General features: G+C 42.8%; 1 protein-coding gene across 2 annotated transcripts in view; it reads left to right on the top strand.

Moving 5' to 3' along the window:
* mafa (MAF bZIP transcription factor a) overlaps nt 1–19,913 on the top strand; it is a 72,872-nt gene extending 52,959 nt beyond the window's left edge. The window contains exon 3 of one of the 2 annotated variants that reach the window (XM_058629180.1): nt 19,764–19,913. The gene's annotated coding sequence lies outside the window, so the exon portion shown is untranslated. Of the gene's footprint in view, nt 1–15,477; nt 15,546–19,763 lie in introns of those variants that run through there. The other variant, XM_058629181.1, reaches the window with a different exon arrangement.
* The last annotated feature ends 3,469 nt before the right edge of the window (nt 19,914–23,382 follow it).

Below are 23,382 nucleotides of genomic sequence, written 5' to 3'. Positions count from 1 at the left end.
AGAGGATTACAAAGACCAGATGTCTGTGTGTTTAGTTCTGGCATTAGCTCAGACAGGTTCAGGTCAGGATGAGTTGGTGAGCTCCAAGAAAAGGAGAGAATTTATGCACCTGAAAACTGTGCATCAGTTTCTGTGTGGCGCCACGCACGCCGCTCCCAGTTTGCTGATAGCCACAGTAATGAAAACTATATCATAACAACAGCAGCAGCCTATAGTCCTGCATATGTTATCATGGAGGGTTAGAAAAATCACCCCATAATTTCAAGATAGTGTTACACGAAAAAGCAAGCTAGTTTTTTTTCCCCTGCATAGCATTACACTATGACCTTTATGTAAATAATTTAAAATGCGACGTGAATTATTTATCAAGAGTGGCTATAAAGCCAAGGGAGCTCTCAATATGGCCGTATTCCATGTTTTAATGTTCTTTACTGTAGTGACTAAATGTGTTTATTGTAAAAGACATTGCCGCATTGGTTTGTTGATGCGTGGCTAAATGCATAATATGAATGTATACAGACAAGATAAGGGCCCATCGGTGTTGCCACTATGTCTGCATGCTCTGGTAGCAGCATGCTGCTGCTGCTGCTGCTGCTGCTGCTGCTTATGATGTATAAACATGGCATTAAATGAGTACTTGTTCAGCCATAGGTAAAGGAGGATGTTTACGTGCAGATGAAGAACATCCTCATGTTTCCGTCTAACACATCTGGAAGAGCAAGATTGATCTGCACCTGCTCGCCGAGCAGCATGTAGGCCTGTGGCTGTCACACGGGCAGAGATATTACATTTAAAACTGGAATAGCTGAGAGGCCACGCAGGATTTTACGGATGTGACACCCCCCCCCCCGTTTAAACACCCAAACCTCCAGCCATCAACTTTTTCTTAACATCTATCACAGAGCCCTCCTGTGCCCTCTGTGTGATGAGGGATGCAGCTCAAGAAACACATACCACAAAGGTATTGAGACGAGAGCTACCGCTATGGGCTCGTACCTGCGGCTGGAGGCATCCAACTGTGGCAAGATTTTGTCACTGTCACCATCCCTTTCCTCCGTGACTTATGTCCCCCCAGGCATCTATGGGACTCCATTACCTCTGTGTCTGTTGTGAGAATGTCAAGACCTCCCTGAGTGGAGAGCATGTGTCTCAGATTGATGAGCAGAGGTGTCATTGTGACCTGGCTCACTGTCACATTGACAGATTTACATGGGGCTTTTTGCATCATGGTACAGTGTGAAGTCCCTGGATGCATGCTGCAAAAAGGCTTGAAGAGGAGATGGTTCCGGAATTTTCTTTAAATGAGCAACAGGAGAGGGCAAGGTTATCTGAAGGAGGTTAAAAAGGTTTATGTTTGTAAGTTTAAACCAACTGACCACAACAAGAGAAAACAGTTATGATTTTGAATGAAGTGATGCTGCCATGTGTGCAGTTCACAGCAAAATAGACTGTGAAAATTATAGTTTAATTGTCATTGTCTTTTGAATGTCACAAACTCACTCTAGTGTTTCATAATCAACATCATTTACCATTGTGGTTAATCATATATACTTTATTACATTTTAGTGGTTATGACTTTCTGCCATCGGGGGCCTGATGCATGTTTGTTACAAATATTCTAAAGCACGTTGACGGTGTATTGTGTAGCGCTGCCTGTGTAAATCATGTAACCCTACCTTTTCTGGTACAGATAACCTTTACACCTCCCCACTACAGCGCTCGCACACATCCAGTTGTCAGTTCACTGGGTTGAGGAGGGTAGTGTCTTTTATTTCCTCCAGAGAAGCACAGTGCAGGGTCTATGTAATCACTGCCCTGTCTCTGCCTGTGCATTTCTCCGTCTGTGTTTTTTTTGTTTGTATTGGAGCTGACAGCCTCTCAGTGGAGGAAGGGCTTTGAACCTTAGGGCTTCTCCCGCTACCAGAGGCTAATCGCTACTTCAGAACAGGGGACTGCCCCTAAACAAACATTTACTGCTGTAAAGACAGGGTCGGCCCCTAACGATGTAGGTCAGCGCAGCTTTTTACAGCGAGGCCTTTATGGAGACAGATGCCAGAGATGGACAAATAGCAGGACATAAGCTGTCAGCAGCACCAGCACAAGCCAGATCTGGCTGTGCTTTAATAGCTGTTTGTTGGAGGAGAGGAAGAGGCTCATAAAAGAGGAGACTCTTATCTTCTGTGGACCCTGTGTGTTTGTGTCCCAGCCGGCAATGACCGAAAAGAAGCACACAACCAAACCGGGGGACGAACTGCACTCCATCTCATAATTGCAGTGCCTCTAGACGGGTAATGGCGTCTAGCGGTCTTTATAGCGCATGCCACCGTAAATGATTTGTCAACACACTAAATGCATCTTTTACCAGGAGAGTGTAATATAAAGCTGTGATTTTTCTCTGACGGCATAATCAGTTCATCCAACTAGGTTTTATTTGGTGACAGCGCTGAGGGTCTGTCTCTGCCTGAGGAGCTTCGCTCTTCCACCCCACATGCTCATATCTTTAACGACTTCTTAAATGTCACAGAATGTCAGACGGGGGGGATAAAAGCAGAGGACCTCCTCCTGCTTGCCAGTGATCCTCAGTAGTTTTTACCATGCTACAGCGCTGCCGGGCAGGACATATGCACTCAGGTGTGGCCCAGATTTCACCAGACGGTGACATGATTTAATGCACTTGCTACTAAAGAGCCAAGTGCGGGGAGAAGGGGTCAGGGTACGTTTGTGAAGACACGCTGTGCTCGATCAGTGTGGAAGTCTTCACAGACATACGCGGGAAAATCATCCATCACGTCCTTTTCCATACAATATAACACTTCAGATCATGAGGCATTCTCTGTGGCGGGTCATTCACCTCCATCCCAAACACTACGGTAGTTTTCCCCTCGTCTCAGAAAGACTTAAAATCAGTGTATAACTGTACGCTCCTCGGGGAGCAGACGACTGCTGTGATGAAATAAGCACCAGCTCCACTCAATTTTCCACTGAGCTAACTAGGCAGCTCATCTCCATTAGTGTTAGTGTAACCAGCTCCGCTCTGGATCTCTTCAGCTGTGATCTCGCCAGCAGCCAGCTGGGTGTTATGTGTATGTGTGTGCCTGCACACGCTCGTGTGATTTTGAGAGCTCAGTATCCTGAGCCCTACAGCTGTGCGAGATCTGAGTGTAAGGCCACGATGGGGCTCCGTTAAGCTCGACAGCGTGAGCCTGTATCAATTACGCTGCAACAGCAATATGGACACAGCGTGCCGTCTTCAAAGACAAAGACTTATGACCGCCCGGTGTCTTCCTCTGGTCACAGAGTCAGCTGGATAACCTTCAGACAACACACACAGTAACTAGGGAGGAGAGGGACATCAATTATTCTGTGTGAGTGTTTGAGAAACTCCGTCTCATACTCGGGGAAAAAAATATGCAACATTTTTTAAGGGATTCCGGTTTTGGATTTTATGGTTGACAATTATACGACAGTAAGGTCCGGCATTAGGCTGTGAGCGAAAGGGTAAATACAAATATTTCAAAATATTCATGGTTGCTGGATGGGTTATAATGACCGGAACACAGGCAGGCGGAGGGTGATTTCTCTTCTGGGTAAATTATGAATTTGAAACCATTGTGCATTATTTAAAAATAAGATGAAGTGAAGCCCGGTCGGCTGCAACGACTTGTTTTATTGCAAGTGTGAAATCCAACAACACCACAGTGAACGACTGTACAGTTCTATTCAATTACAGATAAAGCTGTTTGATGTGAGTGACCATGTATGTGATGATGGGTTGGGGGCCCAGTACAGAGCCCTGCAGGTGTAGCTCTCTGTGTGCCTTAGTTATCCATCGTTTCTCTGGAAAGGTTTTTTAAATTTGAGGTTGAATCGAAAGAGTTTGAGGAGAGTTTCCTCCGAGGGCAATGCCATGCCCTGTGACCCGCTTCACCTCTGGGTAGGGAATCTCTGTGTTGCAGTTGCTCCTTTGAACATCATATGGATCTGGTTCCAGCACCGGAGAATGGTGGTATAGATGTATAGATGAGCTATAATCCATGTAGGTCTGTCTCTTCTTCCAACCTCCTCTCCGATAGACTCTGTATCTTTGTACCTTATTGTTCAATACCACTCCAAAGGCGAGCTGGTTCCCTCGAGAGATCCAAAGTTTGAGAAAAACAAACCGAAAGCAACACCGTCATGAACGGAGAGTCTCGTTAAAGAAATGACTGCCAGTCAGATGTGGACTGTGTGTGTGTGTGTCTGCATGTCTCCCTCTGTGTGTGTGTGTGTGTGTGTGTGTGTGAGCTTGGTAATGAATGAAGGTAAATGGCAGGGTATGAAGCACTTCCTATCGTAATTTCACACTTGTCAGCTCTCGTGAGGAAACTTCACCTTTACACAAGGATGGCAGAACAGGCCAGGCCATGGAAAACACAGGCAGGAGACGTTCGTTCTCATGTTGTGGAATACATTTCCAATGCAAAGAATTTCCCTTGCAAATATATCTTGTTCTTTAAAAGAAAAAAAAAAAAAAAGGGGGAGAGGGATGGAGAGAGAGAGAGAGAGAGCGAGAGTGTTTGAATACTAACCACGTGAATTGAAAATAGATAAATGAAGTAAGATATGATTCTAGTTTTATTGGTGTGATTTTTGAATTGCCTGCAGTTACGATTTAAGAAATGTAAGCGTGTGAGAGAGCGTGTGTGGGGTTAAGAGATATAGGATATACATGTATTATCTCTCTATATAGAAAATGAGCTGGGTATGTAAGTAAATAAGGTTGAGAAGTGAAGTACAAACATTTTTTTATAAAGAGAACAATATTCATCTGAATTGAATTAATAATGATGTGATGATGTAAACTATACGTTTCATTAAGGGAGGCAAGAGGTTCACAAGAGCTTATTTTACTATTATTTACTATTATTACTATTTCTTTGTGAGATTTTTCAGTGACCAGGCTCTGATTTATAAAAGTGGAAACACACATTTTTACCCTCAGCATAATAAACAAAACATTCTTAGCATCGATCTGTTCATAATGTCTTATTTTCAAGTAAACAGGGTCTTATCTTTCCATATTTAATTTGGACAAAAGTCATCCATGTTAAGTTGTGCTTGTTTCATTTGCAAGTTGTGACTTAGTGAGTGTGAAAGGAGCACTGCAAGTGTGTTTGTGTGTGTGTGTGTGTGTGTGTGTGAATGTGAGAGAGACGGAGCGGGTAAAAGGAAGGGGTGAGTAGAGGGAAGATATGAGAGCCTTCTCAGGGGACCTTAAACAAACTGACTAAAGTGGTCCTGTTTTCTGATCAGGCACAGAGAGGAGAACACTTAGCACTGCTGGAGACACGTTAAACAGCCACTGAGGAATTAGCCTGTTACTGGGAAACTTCACAGCTCCTGCACAGGGCCATGTCCCCGACTAAGTAATACAGAAAATAGAACAGGCAATAAATGGCAACAAACAAATTCACACTCACACACACACACACACACACATCTGTCCTCAATGCACACTAACTCACATACACAGGTGCATAAGGACATGCAATATGTATGCCAATAAGTGCAGCACTCAGAAAAGTCGTCACAAAGCAGCAGAGATAAACACGTAAACACACACACACACAACACCAGATGCGCTATGGTCTCTCTGTGGAAAAGCGGCAGATAATGAATGGGCCCCCTCACGCACTGTAGAGAAGTGTCGCAAGTGACTCCTCGAGACAAGGAAAAATATGTTTTCACTGAGGAAAAGCAATGACCTTATTCCTTCTCTGCACTCACATATAGTATCCTTTTGCCTGCATCACCAGGTTTGGTGAAAACAAAGATGAGCTTAAATTTAGGCCCCATGATGTCAACACAAACACAGGATAGAAAAGTTCATTTTTAATTAGGTGTCCCACCCCCCCCTTTTCTAAAGTTCATTTCAATTAGTCCCACCTCGGCCCCACTTTCAGGTCTCGGCGATTTGTCAATGCCTCAACATCTATGTAGTGCAGCGTGGTCACAATGCAGTGGGTTAATGTGTGTGTGTGTGTATGCACTTGCATGCATGTTGCTGTTTATGTTTTGTGTGTGTGACCTCGACAGAAACAGGGACTCCTGTGCCCTTGACATTTCCTTCTTGTTTTCATGATGAATTGCAGGGGTTATTTACTGGTTCATAGGAGAGATGCACAGATCGCTGTTTTGTTTCCTAACACGCGGAGGATGCAGAGGCATCGATAAAAATAACTGCTCCGGAACTCTCACTGTCAGTCCTAATTGTTAAAGTAGTAATGTCGTCTCTGTGTCTTGTATTATTTGTAGTAACTGGAGGAATTAGTTAGCTCCATAAATGCATGTAATTAATGTTATACATGACTTTTTTTTTTATTTAATATAATGTAGACTCTTCCTCACTCCCTGGGGGGAAATTATGATTTGTAAATATGGGCTGTACCTTTGTCACCTTTGGGATAAGGTTAAAACAATTGTCTTTTTACAGCTTGATTTGTGCAAGCTGTGTATCAATGTTTTTATTCTTTTTTTTTTCTTATTTGTGAGTCACAGCAGAGACACAACTGTGACAACTGTGATTTCAAATTTCAAGTCATACACTTGAAAGGTGCCATGTTTAGATGGCCCGTACGTCCTACGTGGCAAGGTGTACTGTGTCTGCTCTGTCCATTCCATGACACCATCACAAAAGCCGATCAATCAGCTGTAATGAAACCCATCAGGTCACCTTTGAAATTTATCATTTTTTGTGTGCGTGTAAAACAAAACGCCCCTTGATGGTGTGCAAGCTAAATTTAGAGAACCTATATGCTAACATAGCTCTATACCCTTCCTCCACCTCCCTTTCAAAACACGTGGAACATACGTGTTTATGAATTACGCTGAGTGGCAGCTACGGACTTGGCCGTTTGACTTTGTCGTCCTCTTTCTGTTCCAAGTCAGTGTTGCGGTATATAATATATTTTATTTCACAGTTGAACGCACAGAACCAGGCAGTTTTTAAAAGTAAACATAATGCCAAATGTTCTGTTGCTCATCAGTGAAAAGATAAAATAAATTAAGTCATTACACGACTGTGTGAGATACCGCTCTCCTGTGTGTGTGTGTTTCGGTGGCTCGCTGAGGTTTGAGGTGCTTAGCATCTCTTGTTTGCACACAATCCATCTGTGATTATTGCCCGCTTCAGGCTTCCGCGCACTGTGATGTGATCTTTTCATAAAGCGGCTTCATTTGCATAGATTTCGTCGAGAACCCTCTCAAGTCTTAAGGAGAGGCTTTTAAAGAGGAGTTAAAGGCGAGCAATCACGGCGACAGATCGTCTTGTTTGTGTTAACAGCGGACGACGGCGGCGGCCACGACGCACGCAGCAAATTGGCTCTTCAAGTCAGAAGACAAGCAGAAACTTTTATGAATTAATTTCCATGCAGATAGAGGGATTTCCAACACTTCTGTGGGTTTTCCTCGACAGTTAAGTTTTATTTATTCCTTTTTTTTTATTTTCAAAGTAGTCGAGCCAAATCTGGCACGGTCTGAGGGCACGGTTCATTTTCTGCAGATGGCACGCAAAAAGTCCTTATCCGAGCGTTTGCAACAAAATGAGCTTTTCTTGTGTGGTTAATTTGCTTATTTATTTCTTTATTTTGATGTCATTTTTTTTTTTTTTTCTGCTGAACACAGCTGCTTGGGCCTCACCATGCAGAAAGCCTCAATATGGCTCTGTCTGTAAATCGGAGTCCGGGGGCCACGAGGCAGGAAAAAAAGGGGAGAACCACCCGGCGAAATTTAGCGCACGATGGCTCCCAGCGGGCATCATTTGGGGACCAGAGAGATTTTTTTTCCCCTCCTTCTCCTTTTCCCTTTTCCTGCATGGTGAGCAGGTTGGAAAGCTCAACCCTTACATTGCTGCTGACACAACCACTCAGGGACGGCTGTAACAGCTCTCTTAGCATGGCACCTGTTATTGAGCCGTCAGAGAGAGGGAGAGAGAAAGAGAGAGAGAGTGTTGGAGAGGGGGAGAGAGAATGAGAGAGGAGGAAGGTGTGAAAGCAGGAAAGAGTGAAACTCAATTGTAATTTCAGGGCTGTCACAGTTCTTAGAGTCGGTAATTCTACTGCCACGTCGCCGAGCAGATTCACTTGAATGCCCCTCCGTGCCGAGACTGATCCCTTCCATCATCGTCCAGACTACTTTCTTTTCTCAAATCTGAATAAACAAAGTGATACAAACACAGTAAATAAAGTCACACTACTTCCCTAGTCGGTTTTTTTCCCTACCTAAAAATAAATGAAATAAATCCCTTCTTCTGCCGACTATAAGAGGGGTTTGTATTGTTAATGATTTATAATGCCTTCATCAAAAATGAATAGTGACCATAAAGACTCTGACGTCTCAAATGCAACCGTGATAAATGATCTTTTGGAACCGTCTCTTTCATTTATTCAAAGTTTTTTTTTTTTTTTTTAAACGCGTTGTCTCGTCTGTGCGATAATACAAACATGTAGGCGCGAAAGAAACAACAACGCCGGCTCTATTTTATTTCTCTCTGAGCCAATCACCAGCGGTACGCGGCGATGTAGATGTCCACTCAAGCAAGGCCGAGGCATTCCTCTGCAGAGCAATCAAAATGGATTAAACCGACCATGCTCCAGCTGCCTCCACACAAATCAGATATGCCTGTGATGATGATAATCAATCCATAATAAAATAACACAACATAAATCTGATAGTGTTGTTCCAACAATTTTAATAACATAGATTTAAATATTGCCATGTGCACTAGAGTGATTTATTGACGAAAAAGTGCTATCAAGCTTATATACACACCCCGTTTTCTGGTGGCCCGCCAATAATACCATTAACTGCATTGTTCAAACTCATTATGTGATGAGAAACACAATAATAATCGCAGGACTACAAATGCACAAATTCTCCCATTGAGCTAATCACTTTTGCTACCATTATTAGTCTCTCTCTTGCTCTCCCTCTTCCTTTTCCCCCCCGATCTTTGCTCACTTTGTCATAAATCCAGGGGAAAGCTGTTGTATAAATCCCTGGTGCTAAATTAGTATTGTAATTTCGGGTATCCATGCACGCTTTGCCAACGCGGACCCCGGAGTTATTAATCTGGGCCACGCGTGCCATAGAAACAATATGCTGAGCGGTTGGCCTGGATAATGGGCCGACCCCACCCATGCCAAAGCCCTCAGTGCATTCAATTAGAATAACAAGGTATGGATTGAAGCCCAGTTGTAGTGGACATAAAAATCCTAAAGGCTGAAGATGTGTAATGTGCTGATCTTTTAGGTTTTATTATTGCAACTTAACATTAAATTAGCTTCTTTCTTCTTTTTTTTTGGCAGCATCAAAAGCAAAACGGTCGAGGTTGTGTTTCCCTAACAATTTGAGATGGCGGCCGTCTGTCCTGACGAGCACGGACAGACACTTGATATGCAAAGACGACCCGAGGCAATCTCTCCATCTCTATATTGACACATGACTCTCTTTAAAACTATTTCCCTCTTTACGTTGCTTTGCAGTGTAGGCAAATCCTGCGATAGTGACCTTTCTCCTGAAGAGACGCGTGCGTGAGGCTGCCAGTCAGAACACACACACTCTCTCACTCTCTCTCTCTGAACTTCCTGTAATTGGTCAAAGTCGACGGGTGCAAGATGTCTCAGAGGCTAGATTCAGAGGGTAAAGGAGGTGAGGAAACCTAGTTCTCTCGTAGGCTGCGTGATCTACATTACGCTAAAAGGATATCGTGATCAATAATTTCAAAAGTATCTCATCTACGCCAGCTTCACTACAAACGTCAGGATAACCGCTGGTGCCTGTGTTGACGCCTCAGGTAGTGCGAGCCGGGTTGTTTCCAGAGTCCTATGAAGCGTGATGTTGAGAGGGTTACCTCTCCTCTGATAAGAGAAGCTGTTGTGCCGCACATATGGCCCAGTGACAAACATGACAGATGAAACACTTTGTTTGCTTTGGTTTAAGCGCGGGCTCTTTTCCTAATACAAGCCTTTTAAGTGATCAAAAAGGCCTGGCAATATTTGATGTTGTCTGCAGAGAGAAAGGGGGAGTGAGGGAGGAGGGGGGGGGGCAAAGGAAGTGTCATCCGGTGATATACAGCTCCAGTCCTCTGTCACACAGCGCAGTGTCTGCTGGGAAATAATCTGACATCTTGCGCTCGACACATCCAAGCGATGAGGAGAGAAGGAGGGAGAGCAGAAGAAAAAAGAAGGGGGGGGGGAGTGGAAGGCAAAGAGTGATGGGACAAAGAGACGGGGGAGAAGAGAGAGAGAGGGAGGCAGGGGAAAGTGGGAGTGTAAGCAGGAGAGTGAAAGGAGAGAGAGGACACAATCAATTCAGCAGACCCATCTCCATCATGTCATCGCCTGTCAGCATAGATTTAAGAATAAAGCTTTTGAGAGACTTTCCAGAGCTCCGGTCTGATCGATGCTCGGCCAACGTTGGCCCAGATGTCACTGACACGCATCGCATGTACGCACCAACAACACAACAGACCTTTTTTTTTGTGACCACATCGCTGGGAATTCCCTGAAAACACTGCCCCGAGTGTGTGTAGTGAGACAAAGGCATAGCACGTGTATGTCAGTTCACCTGCAAGATGTCAACTCTGTACCCGCAACGCCAATGTACCAAAGGCGAGGGGGGGGGGGGGGGGGAGACAGACACTGGAGGTGCATATGGGCAAGTCCATTAGAGAGAAAACAGAGAGGCAAAGATGAAGAGATAGTGACGGAGTGAATGAATCGAGTCATTAAGCATGTGTTTGTGGGAGTCTGGCTCCCATATGACAGTGCAGGGAGGCAGAATGCTTCTGCTGCCACTCTCCGTAAACAGACAAACAGATTGGCTCGTTTGCTGCTCTCCTCTGGGTAGCGTTTTTCCTCCCGCTTTCTGGGGACCGCTCATGACTCTCCTCCCCTGGGTCTCCGGGGAGACAAGTGTCTGTGCCGTATTTCAATTTCTAGCATGGCTTCTTTTAATTAATCTACACCACTGTCAAATGTCAAACTCATTCAGGACGCAGATCTGAAGAATTTGCTGTAGAAGTGGCTGTAATTCAAATTTCCACTGGTTTTTATTCAGTATCTTAAAATCCTTTCCGAGCTCGCCTGAGGCTAAGAACTGTACGCGTTTACACCGCATCTTAAACAGTTGCTCTTTTATCTTCTACTGTACACGATTACTTATTAGTATGTGCCACTTTCCTTTTACATAAACAAATTACAATTTTTACACTTTAGTATATGTATTAAATGAAAAAAAGGTTCTTGTTAAGGTTTTGGAACTAACTACCATTTTTTTTCAGCCCATTAGTATCCTCTGGCTAAAATATAAGTAAAACTCGAGTTTCAAATGTGCATACTTGTGGTTGCCGCCAGAGCCAGCCGCCGTCTGGGGCATGTGCAGTCAGGTTTGACCATTTACATTCACTGTCTGCTGTCAACAAGCAGGTGGGGAAAATGACATTAAAATAAACTATTACAATATCCTTATGTGGGTGGAATAATTGTGCCACAGAAGAAAAGGGTGTATGAGGCAACCAGTCTTTTTCCACTACATTTATAATTAATCTCAAACATGTTCATAGATAATATTTACACACATATTGGTTTAAAAAAAAATTGACAAAGTAGTTTAATGACTTGGCCTGGAAGACTATCTCGGACAAAATGATGTGTTAAAAATAACAAATGCCATCAGAGTGGAACAAATTCTCCTCTGGCCTGTGGAAAGTGAAACCACTGTGATTCCATCTCTGCAGCATTGAGAGGAAAATATACCTCTGGCTTGAAAAACGTGTGAGAATCTTGAAAAAAAAAAAAAGGAAAAGAAAGAAAGGCTAAGAGATATACTGTGACAGGAAAAAGAGTCAATTTTATCTCTTACATAGAAGCATTATTTTTACTCAGCTGCCTTTACATATGATTCTTCACTCCTCTCCTCTCTCTGTAGCCTTTTGGTTTCGCGGTGGACGGCAATCGTTACGTGAGTGATGGCACCCATCAGTGTAGTGCATGTGTTGTAAAACTGTCAGCCACTGACAGATTGACTGACATGGTCAGCCCTTCAATCACCATCACAGAGACGGAAGCTTGAGCGAGGGAAAGATACAGAACAAAAGACGTGCAGTGAGTGTGTGTGTGTGTGTGTGTGTGTGTGTGTGTGTGTGTGTGTGTGTGTGTGTGTGTGTGTGTGTGTGTGTGTGTGTGTGTGTGTGTGTGTGTGTGTGTGTGTGTGTGTGTGCGAGAGAGGAAACAGGTGCGTTTAGAACGCCTTTTTTTTTTTTGCTTTTATTGCCGTGATCAAATCTTGCAAAACCATAAAAATAAACACGGCCGCTTTTCAAAGAGAGAAAGAGAGAGAGCAAAGAAAGAAAACGAGAAAGGGCCAATACGATGGGAAGTAGTGTTCCTGCGTAATTTCCAACAGCTGTTGATTCAAAGGGAAAAACTTTATTCGGCCCAGATGGTCTCAGTCAGTGGCAGAATGAGAGAGCTGACTTCATTGGCTCCAGCCATGTGTTTTTCCTCCCGATAGAAATTAAAACGGTCGTTCGTTTGTCACTGCTCACTACACAGCTCAGAATGTAGCAATGAAACGTTCCTTGGCGATAATGCACCATAATTACTCAAACGCCTGTTCTTCATCTGCAGCAGAGGGAGGACAGAAGGAACATTTTCTTCAGATGAGATTTTTAAACCCGGGGAGTTTGCTCGACACACGGCAAAACATGAAGCAGTCAGTCCAAAGGGTTGTGTTTATGTCTGTGTGTTTTTTTTGGGTTTGTGTTGTCGTACTTGAGTCAGGGATCAGACTTGGACTGGAGCATTAACTGCCGACGAGGACGTGGCTATAACACGTAAATCATGTCGTCGGCGTTCAAACCCGTGGGAAAAAAAAATACAATCTAGATTAAGAGGAGAATTTAACGGTTGCTTTTAATCTACACCTACAATCGGCGGAAATGTGCTGTCGTAGTGCGGTGAGAGAAAAAAGAGAATCAGAAAAGGGATTAAATAGCAACTCCTCTTCGGGACACCGTCACCGGATCCTGAAGGGGAAGAGAGTGGGTGACTGTGTACCAGCGAACATCTCACACCTCGCAAACAAAAGATCTGTGGAGGTGTGGAGAGGTTAACGGTGGCCTCCTGACTGCCAGTTAGAACACACGTTCAGATGAATCAGAAACAACAGCGTCTCCACAGTCACAGTCAGTGAGATGAAAGACACAGGCTGAGTCACTGCAGGACCAAACTGACACGAAGCAGAACATAAAGACACGTGTAGTCAGCTGGAAATGTATGGGCTCATGTGCATGTGTCCGACTCCTCTGCAAAGAGCTTTTCTCTTTGATTGTCATTGGCCCTCACGTGGCCACGCGCTAAGACCACTCATAACGTCTTTTTGAGAAACATCAAACACACTTTAAAGCCTGTATGACTCTGCTGATCGCTCTGTCTTTGATGATTCATTGAGTGTTTTCTGATCCCTCCTGAAAATGTCAACTTTCTATTTAAAGAAAGAAAACTTACTCAACTTATACTTCATGTAGATAGTCATGTATTCATATGTTCTTCTTTTTGAGGAAAAAAACATTTACATTTTCAATTTCCATTGTTATGTGATGAAACAATTGACAGTCATTTAAATTTTAATTTGAAAAATCCACACAAGACTAATAAATTATAACATAATTGAATGTCTGCTAAGGAAATGAACTAAGAAATATCTATGAAAATAAATCCTCAGTATCATGAGATTTTTTTTGGGCTCTTTTTTTGTCTTTCAGACACAACTTGACTGTTTTAATAGCCGATTTGTCTCCAATAAAATGCTACCATACTATTCTTTTAACTGAACTGAAAGCAAGCAGCACAATTTGATAAAAAAAAGATTCATCATAACTCTGAATGTGATTAAATTGCTTCTGTGATGCCACATGCAGAGGCTGTGCAGCTATATGCGGCGTGTAATCTGGGGGGAAATGCAGCTCAATGAAATAAAGAGAATAAATGAAACTTAAAAATGAAACACAAAAAAGACAGAAGTGTTTGGCTGTGTGAAGATTGTGAAACACGACATACTCGTGGTGTCACTCTCATGGCTTCATCCATAAAGAGAGTGTTTAATCTGTAAACTTCTATAATCTATACTATAATCTTCTTTGACAATCCCATTATTTCCATTTCGTAAATTGTTCACGTCGCCTCTCTCTATTTTAAGAGTATAAACTGTCGGAATATACTCAGTTACTCCGTGACTCACTTTTATATCGAGAGGTTGTTTCCCCAGCGGTAGGAAGATCAATAAGGTCCATCCTGATAAACACGAGTTATCTCTATTAACGTTAAAGTGACGTTTTTTGGTCACATGTGGGCGGATGACTACCATCGAGTCACTCGGGCAAACTAACGTACACTTGATTTGACCCCAGGGTTTACAAAAGCTGTGTGATCTGACTCCAAAATACATTTATCCAAGACACAGAAAGAGCATGTACTGTCCGTGTCTGTGGACACTGAAGCAGTGATGCACTGAACATTGTAGAACTTGTAGAATTTAAAGTAAAAACCTGGGAAAAAAAGGAAGTTAACATGTTTTTGTTGAGTGTGACTTTACCGTTTACGGACCTGCCAAGTTGACTTGCCAGTAAGTTTTTAGTCCATGATTTAATAAGGTTTCACAGAATATAGTTTCCGTTTGTTTTTGATTTGACGAAATCATTGTACTTTTGATCCTGAACGAGAAATAAAAATCTAGGAGGTGGAAAAAAGTGAAAATGTGAAAAGTTCATCAAAGGAAAAAATGGCAAAATAAATCACATCAGACTTTTATTAAGCATAGAAATTAGTGGCAGGTCGTCTGGAATTTTGAACACATTCAATCATCGGCCTCTGCACTTTGCATAAAGCGATGAGATTTCTAATGTGATTATCGCTATCGTTACAATTATTTACTTTGCCTCTCTGTCTTCTCCTTGTTTTTATGCCTTCTGGTGTTGATCAGAGAGCTACACGTTTAAATGGAAACAAAAGCAGTAACTTCTTTTATTTTCTCCTCTTTTGTTCTTCACATGCTCTCTCTCTCTGTGTGTGTGTGTGTGTGTGTGTGTGTGTGTGTGTGTGTGTGTGTGTATTAACTGAGTCAGAGCGACAAAAGGAATAGAGATAGTCTACCGGCAGAACCACAATCATTTGCATCACAGGAAGTGTGTCAGCCAATACGGGACAGTCCCGAGGCTGAGGGCCTAGTGCTTTTCATATATATGTACTCTATAGATAATAAAAAAGGGGGAGCTTACCTTGCTCCAACGTGCTTGATTAAAGTCACATCTCAGAGCTACATATTTCCCCTTTTATTTAATTTTTCCTCCATCGTGCACTTGATGTTATCCATTTTCCTCTTCCAGTAACATTGCATTACATTTCCAATATTCATGGTGTGTTTTTCCATCTTTCACAGATCAAGACTTCATGGGCTTTTTAGATGAAAAATTATCAATACAAGATGAAGCATCAGCAAAAAAAAAAGAAAAGAAAAGGGAAGCGGTGACACGTTGCCAACATGCTCTTGTTCCCGGTGCCAGCATCAATAATTCAGCCGGTGGCTCATAACTTTATTTTCAATGCATAATTGAGGCCAACCCAATGTTTTCTTTAGCCAATTTTATGTCAAGCATTTTTTTAAACAATAGGAGGACCAGTCCATTAAGCTTTTAATATCTCCTCTTGAATCTCTTCTTGAGAATGAAAACGTTTCTGTAACGTACGAGGTCCGTTTCTCACTCTCTCGGCACGCTGCAGTGTGCGAGAGGTGGGGGCTGTTTTTCACGTGTGTTTTCTCTCTTAAAAAAAACAAAAAACTGTAGCTACTGTGAGCATGAAAGTGTTGAGATGAGAACTGTGGGAAAGATGCGGTGAGTGAATGAAAAAGTGTAGACTCCACATTTAACAGTGTGGTTTGGAAAGGAAGGGGGGGGTCTTCGTGTGAGGTGAGGTTTCTGTACCTGCATTTGTGATATAGTGTGTGTGTGTGTGTGTGTGTGTGTGTTATGATTCACACGTTGTGACATTTATTTCCATAAAAGTACGTGTATATACCGTACAGTATAGGTAAGGACGCTCTTTCAACCCAGTCACTCATTATACGACCTGACACTATTCCTCATTTGCTTTGTAATACTACTTAATAAATATTGATTTACTATTTTAATTACACGTTAATCTCAAAACACACGGGTGCCAGGGTTATGACTCTCTCAAGTCTCGCTGCAAATTTCCCGTTTGCAAATATTTATTGAGGACGGTGTCCTGGGAGGGCTATAAAAGTGAATAGCAATCATTAAACGGAGACTAGCTGTCTACAATATCTGCATAAGTGTCAATATCAACAACGCAGCTTGATGTGGCTAGTTATCAATTACTCTTACTCTCTTTTTTTTAATTCCAAAGGAATTCCAAAGGATATAATAATATAATAACACACACACACACAGAATGAAATACATATGCAAATTAAACAAATAATAATACTAATAATAATTAGGTGTCAAGCTATAAAAAAACCAGACACAACAAATTAGTGCTTTGTTTTTTTTATCCTACATAAAAACTGAAAGATAACCTTACACAATAAACAATGAATACATTTAGGAGATTTGCTATAACAGAGATTACATTTTCTTCAGAAACTCACTGGTGATTTATTCATTACCACTGCAGACAGGTTAGAAATACCAATCACCATTTAAAATGTACTTAAAATAAAAAAGAGCAACGTGTGTGCAATGCATTAACATTAAAGTAGCGTTAAAAAACTAAAGTGAGATATTTCATTTGCTTCCCTGCACTGTCCTCTGATTTCAAGTTGGAATAAATGATTTTGATTTTTGCAGTGAAAGTATAACGTACAGTCCACGTCACTGAAGCATGATTCTGTCACCTTTTAGAGTGGAAAGCTGCACTCAGACTTTCTCTGCTCACAATTACGTTTATGAAGCCTATGATTTAAGTATGCGTTCCTCCCCCTTCTTTCCTTCTTTCAGCCTTGTTCCCGCCCCCCTCCCTTTCTCTTGCTTTTTCACTCTCATTTCAAATCCTTCAATCACAGAGATATACTGAGACTGAGAATGCATTAGGGTGATTGGGAGACTAAACATTTAAAGGGAAATGGCGTCTTTCATTTCTTTTCTCGTTTTTTTTTTGTTGTTTTTTTTTCTGCAGGGGAAAAGCTGTAAATGAGGAAGAGTAAACAACCACCATTTTTAATCTCATCGGGTCCAAACAAAATGGGTTTTGTGTAAAATATTTACTTTAGATAAGAGGGTGGAAGGGATGCATGTTGGAGAATAATCCATGTATTATGTAGTGTTTGCATGGTTTGTTGTCGAGATCAAGGATGCTAGTTTAATTTAATGAGTCTGTACCGGACCCAGGGCTGAGAGAGCAGGCGGGAGAGCATCGACAAACTATGAAATGGTTCCAATATGGCCAATCGATGAGGCTTTGTGAGGAGCTCCCTTGGGGCTTTGATTTTCCTCTCAAGCAACAATCCAGGATCTCGGCTCTTCAAAGGCAAACTCCATCTTTGCTGTTATTGTTGTTGTTGCTTTCCCCATGTTTGAGTGATGTCACCGAGGTCGATTTTATCCATGTCCATAAAGGCTCTCCCACACTTGAATCACCCGGGAGACGTCTTCTGTTGGCCTGTGCAATGGTTACAACAACCAATAAAGGTCAATCTCCCATGGTAATGGCCAATTGGGTTTGTTCCCATTATTGGCCCTCTGAGCTGTGGTCAACAGATGGAGAGCTTGGCATCACTGACACAAGTTACATTCCAACCATACGGAGGCTCATCTCCGACTCCCAGCGTTGCTGCACGATCCAGGCTCTCTCTTTCTGAGGTTCCGTTGGCTCACACCGCTCCGTCATGTGCGGCTCCTGTGTACAGGCCCCGTCGTAGCTGCATCACAGGAGCGCTGCCAGTGAGGGCTAACTGTCTAACCATTTCATCTAATTGCCTCATTAATGATTCACCGGTGTTAGGCTGCTCTAGCACTTCGCTGTGGGGAGCAAATTGTTCTGATTGGTTTGCCTTTGTCAATTATTGATGAGGCAGTGATCTGAAGTGCTAACACCTGGCTTTGGAGGCCCAGGCGGCCGCGCATTCCCATCACACGCTCCGTTATCACACATCCTGGGACCGCGGCCAGTCTTGTCGGGCTGAAATCTCGACTTCATGTGCCGTTCTCCGACAGTGGATGTAACGTGCCCCGGAGCAATGGCTGTGATCTCAGCTGTGGAATATTAGCTCATAGAACACGGCTCACTGCTGTGCAGAAGACGGACAAAGCAGACATTTAGCTCGCAGTGATTTGAGCTTGTAGTGTTGAAAAGTAAACACAGTCTATGTCATGTGGCGAGGGGCCACGGATACTGCTGGATTGCTTGTTTTCCGTGCGCGGTGAGACCACAGATAGCAGCGATATCTCATGTAAATGTTTATAATTCCTTAGCAACAGTTGGAATGTAATTATAGTCTTGCGTGCATCTTTTATCAAGGCTCGGCACAAGCTTTATTAACATCAACAATAATCTCAGTGATTCTCAGCCAAGGGATGAGCTCCACTCCAGGGATATTTCTGCTCTTACCAAGCTCCATGTGGAAATATCATATCAAGTCAATTAGGTCATATTAGAAAGGCACATACGTTTCAACACTTAAGAATTGATCTTAAGAACCCACATAACTAAGAGTAGCATGACCGGCTGTGTAACGTGATCCGCTGCGTCTTAAATTAAAAGAAAAAAAAAATCTTATCACAGCATCTGCTTTACGTAATTAATACTTTTTTAATTAAGATCCAGATAAAACATCAATTCATTTAGAGCGTAGCGTGCGGGATAATGAACTACATGTGAACAACCGCAATTTTACAAGTGCAGGTGGAGCCGTAATGAGATCCAATGCAATGTCAATAATGTGTTTATGGTCATTTATAAAAGGCGCTGGGTAGGAACCATCGCAGTTCGGGTCATGTTACTAGTGCAGCTGGATTCCTGTGCAGAAGGAAAATGTCCAACCCACAGATTGTTCTTCTGGCGACACAAATCACACATACTGTACGTGTAAACATGTTGCCAAAGCCTCTTTGTGTGTTTCATGACACAGAAGCAGAATATTGTTGGAAAAGTGTGTATGTTTTTATGTGTTAATAGAATAATAGCATGAACAGGTTGATTAATGTAAAGGGATGTAGACATGGAGGAGACTCACCCACACTCTCGGTGAATTTGCTCGTCTCTCGCTGGCCTTAATTGAAGATGATTAAAGAGTCAGCCCCCCCATGCTGACGCCACTGTCACTCTGAATTTCAGCCAAGTGGGCTCACCACATACACTCACAGGGTGGTCACTCGGCCTTTGTATTTACACTGGCAACGGTGACAGCCAAGCTCCCCTCTCCCCGAGCCCCCAAATGCTGTGACTCACTGCATGTCACCATAAACCCTGCGCGGACAAACAAGAGTCCAGACAAGGCCCGTGTACAGCTTACAATGTTAGACACTCACTGACTAATAGTACAAGTGAGGTGTGTGTGTGTGTGCATGAATGCATGCATGGAAGCATTGCACTTAAGTGTGGGAGAGAACTGCAGTCTGGATAAAACTTTAATGACTTTTCTTTTTTCTTTTTCTCTTTACTTGTCCATCCCCCCCCCCCCCAACGCTCTCCCTCTGTCAACAGATAACCAAACGGCTGAGCAGTGACGACATCAGAGTGGCCGACCAATCGCACGAAGGCACCTACAAAGCACAACATTCAAAAATGACTTCACAGAAGAACAAAAGACAAAAAAACCTGCTGAAATCCCTCAAAATCCCTACAGTGAAATTTCTTGAAGGCCTCTTACTATCCCCCGTTTCCCTCCTTGGTATTTTACATCCAGCTTTTTTCTACAAAAAGGAAAAAAAAAAAGAAGACAAAAAACAAGAAAGACTCGTACTAATGACACGGTAGACAATGACAGACATTGAAGGAACTATTTTCTGTTGGACGGGAAGATCAGTGATGCATGCTTCTGTAAATAGAACATAATAAAACACTATTCTTATTCCTAATATAGGAAGCATAACAAGTGGCTCTCACCAACTTCATAAACCTTCATGCCTGTGGGTAGAGTACTCATGGTTCTTCCATATAAAGTCAGTTGGCCATGTAATTATCATTTCCTATATCATTTCTGTATTCTTTGGCGTTAGTCGGACTGTAAAAGAAAAAAGAAAAAAAATGAGCTTCCTCTTATTGTCTTTACAAAAAAAACAGCCTAGTCTTCCTCTCCAATATCCACACTAGTACATGTAAATAGAAATTAATGAAGACAACAGCATGGGACAGACTGTAGTGTATATGAATAGATCAAACATCTCAGTACGTGGATATTTCAGGCAAACTTTTTAAAAAAGGTATAAAATACTTGAACTTGTTTTCTCATAGTTAAAGACATAGCCCCAGGTATCGGGACAGGTTCCTGTGTATATGAATAGATGCATAAAAGGCATTAGCGATAGGTAACACTATGACTATTTGACTACCTTTGCTAGAATGATCTCATCACTCAGTTAAATGAGAAATGTAAAGGAGGAGCAGGCTATTCACCCGAGCCATGTGTCCAATTTGGTATTTCTACACATTATTTTTTAATGTTTGTTTTATAATAATGTAATTAATTATTTTCTACCAGCGACTACTGACATATTCTTTCTCATTGCAATAAATGCCTTCCTCCCCCTAAAATTTGGGATGGAACTGCTGTAGCTGTCAGCCTGGGACGGCATTATTGTCTTTGTGTGGTTCTGAAATTGTGCTCTGATCCTACGTCTGCACATGGGGGGGAGGGGGGGGAGACGACACAGTAAACTGCAATGCAGACAGAACTCTGAGCAGCTTCTTCTATGGACTATGAAGATAACCAAATGGACCGGGAGATACGACGCCATGCCAGTGAGAGCAGATGGTCTACTCGCTCACAAGAGACGGCAGAAAAAAACTTTTGCATGGACAACAGGGATAACGCTAGCTTGTCAAACATCTCATCTCCATCATTGTGCATCCTCTACCTCTCAGTGTGTATTGTGCATCAAGGAATCCACGACTTTTTTTGTTTGTTTTTGTTTTCGTGTGACCGCTCCACTGTCCGCCACAGTGGAGGGCTCAAGCAGGAGAAGGAGGTTTGCTCAACGTTTCACGGTACCGATGGACACACATTGATGGGAGAAGACATTTCCTCTCGATGACTCGCACATACGAGCGCATGCGTACAGATGCACAAACATACACAGCTCCACTCCAATATGTTGCTGTATATATGTACAGTATACCCATGATGTATAGTCCCAGATGCTGTACTTTGCATGTTGACTTGTAGATGGAACGTGACCATTATTCATAGAAAAGATTGTGCAGGTAGGCCTAGTGGATCGACACCCCCCCTAAACCAATGCAAGCTCTTTGTCCACTTCCCATCTCCTTACTTTATTTTCAGAAAATGTATGTGAATAGGACTGACGTCATTTTTACCACTATAGATCTCGTCAGTCCAACATTGCAGCTGATTTTAAAACTCTATGAAGGGACACATAACCGGCCTGTTCTGATGACACGCAGAACCTTGCCACAGTGAGTGTGGGTAGGACAGGAGAAGAGAGGAGGGAAGGCAAACTGGGGCGGTCCAATTAAGTGGCAGCACACAAAGTGGTACGAGGCATCTTGCCAGCAACTGTCCATTCATCCTGTGTCAAAGGGATTTGCACATCGCAATGAGTCTACGCGCTGCCAGAGAAGTCCAAACAGAGCAGAGAAGGGACATGCAGCTCACAGAAAAGGGTCCGAGAGAAAATGAGTGGATGTAAAATTGTACTCAACTTTTAAATACCCGTTACCCTCCAAAAACCCAGTGACGCTTCATGCCAGCGCACTACTGTATCGCTGTGGTCTGCCTGGACACGGCTACATCCGACAGGCGACTGTGTTTCCTCGTTCAGCGTGTGCTTCCAGACGATGAAATCTAATTAGCAGTGGTTACTTACTGTCTGCGCCTCCCCGTGCAGCCAATTTAAATGAAAAATTATTCTTAAATCAAACACTGTCAGAGCATGGCGCATATTGCGTGCACATGAGTGTATTTTTATAGTCAACTTGTAAACAAACTTGAAATTAAGACATCTGCCTTGAAGGTGATTCGTCAGAGAGGATTTAAATTAGAGGGGAGGAGGACGGGGGTGGGGGGAGATGAAGATGTCCCCAAATCATGAGACACTGTGTGCGGTGAGAAATGAGCAAGTGCTGATCTTCTCTGAGCCTCGGGGCTTTTCACTTTCTCAGAAATGAAACAAAGCCCCATTTCTGTGCAGATGCAGGCAATCTCTGACAGCTTAGTTTGTTTTTGTGTCATTTAAACGCAGGGAAGTCTCCCGCTGTTCCTGCAATGACCCTGACCAACCTAGGAACATATAAACATACCAAAATATGTGAAAGTGGACACAGACACATGGAGAGACGCCCTTTCTCTTGTCACACACGGTCTCTCTGCCTCACACACGCATACAAACACACACACAATGGTAATCTAAACAGCAAGGCTGTATGTAAACAGATTGTCGACATAATGGGATTGTTCAGTGTGCAAACAATAAGCTGTTAGCGTAATCACAGGTCAAAGATATATTACCCAGAGGGCCACGCTGTAGGTATATTAACATGATGGATATGTGGAATGGGGGGGGGGGGGGGTAGGGATATGAAGGATATAGAGCTCTACTGATGCAGATTTACCCCCTGTTGGGCCCAGTCCGCTGCCTCTCTCTCCTCTGCCTCCCTCAAATTGGCCCCATTTAATCAGGCTTTGTCCTTCCCATATTCTACCGCCTTTTCCTACACAAGGTTCCTCCAGCTAGATTTTATGATTATTTGTTCTATTCTCAGTACTTACTTTCTGTTTTTCTATCTCCCCCATTTTACATTAAACAAAAAATAAATCTGAGTAAAGAAGATGGAAAGTATGTGTGTATATTTCGGTAACCATGATCAACAGAAGAGCGACATAGTTGATTTATTTAGAGGATTCTGTATTCCTGAAAGTACCACTCTCTCGCCTCTGAATAGCGGCATCAATCAGGCTGGATCCCACGTAGCTCAGGCCACTGCACGCACAGCTTATTAACTTATCTCGGCTTTATTTGATTACGATCCAGCCCATTCACTCAACTGGTTAATAAGTCCGTGTCTTCCTGACTAAACACTCCATTAGTGTCATCACTGGTGAGCTTGTGTGTGTGTGTGTGTGTACCGCATACATCTGTGGACC

Source organism: Solea solea, chromosome 5 (genome assembly GCF_958295425.1).
Source record: "Solea solea chromosome 5, fSolSol10.1, whole genome shotgun sequence".
In the NCBI taxonomy this organism is placed as follows: Eukaryota; Metazoa; Chordata; class Actinopteri; order Pleuronectiformes; family Soleidae; genus Solea; species Solea solea.
The sequence above is the reverse complement of the archived record's forward strand: the minus strand, read 5'-3'. Positions and strand labels throughout refer to the sequence as shown.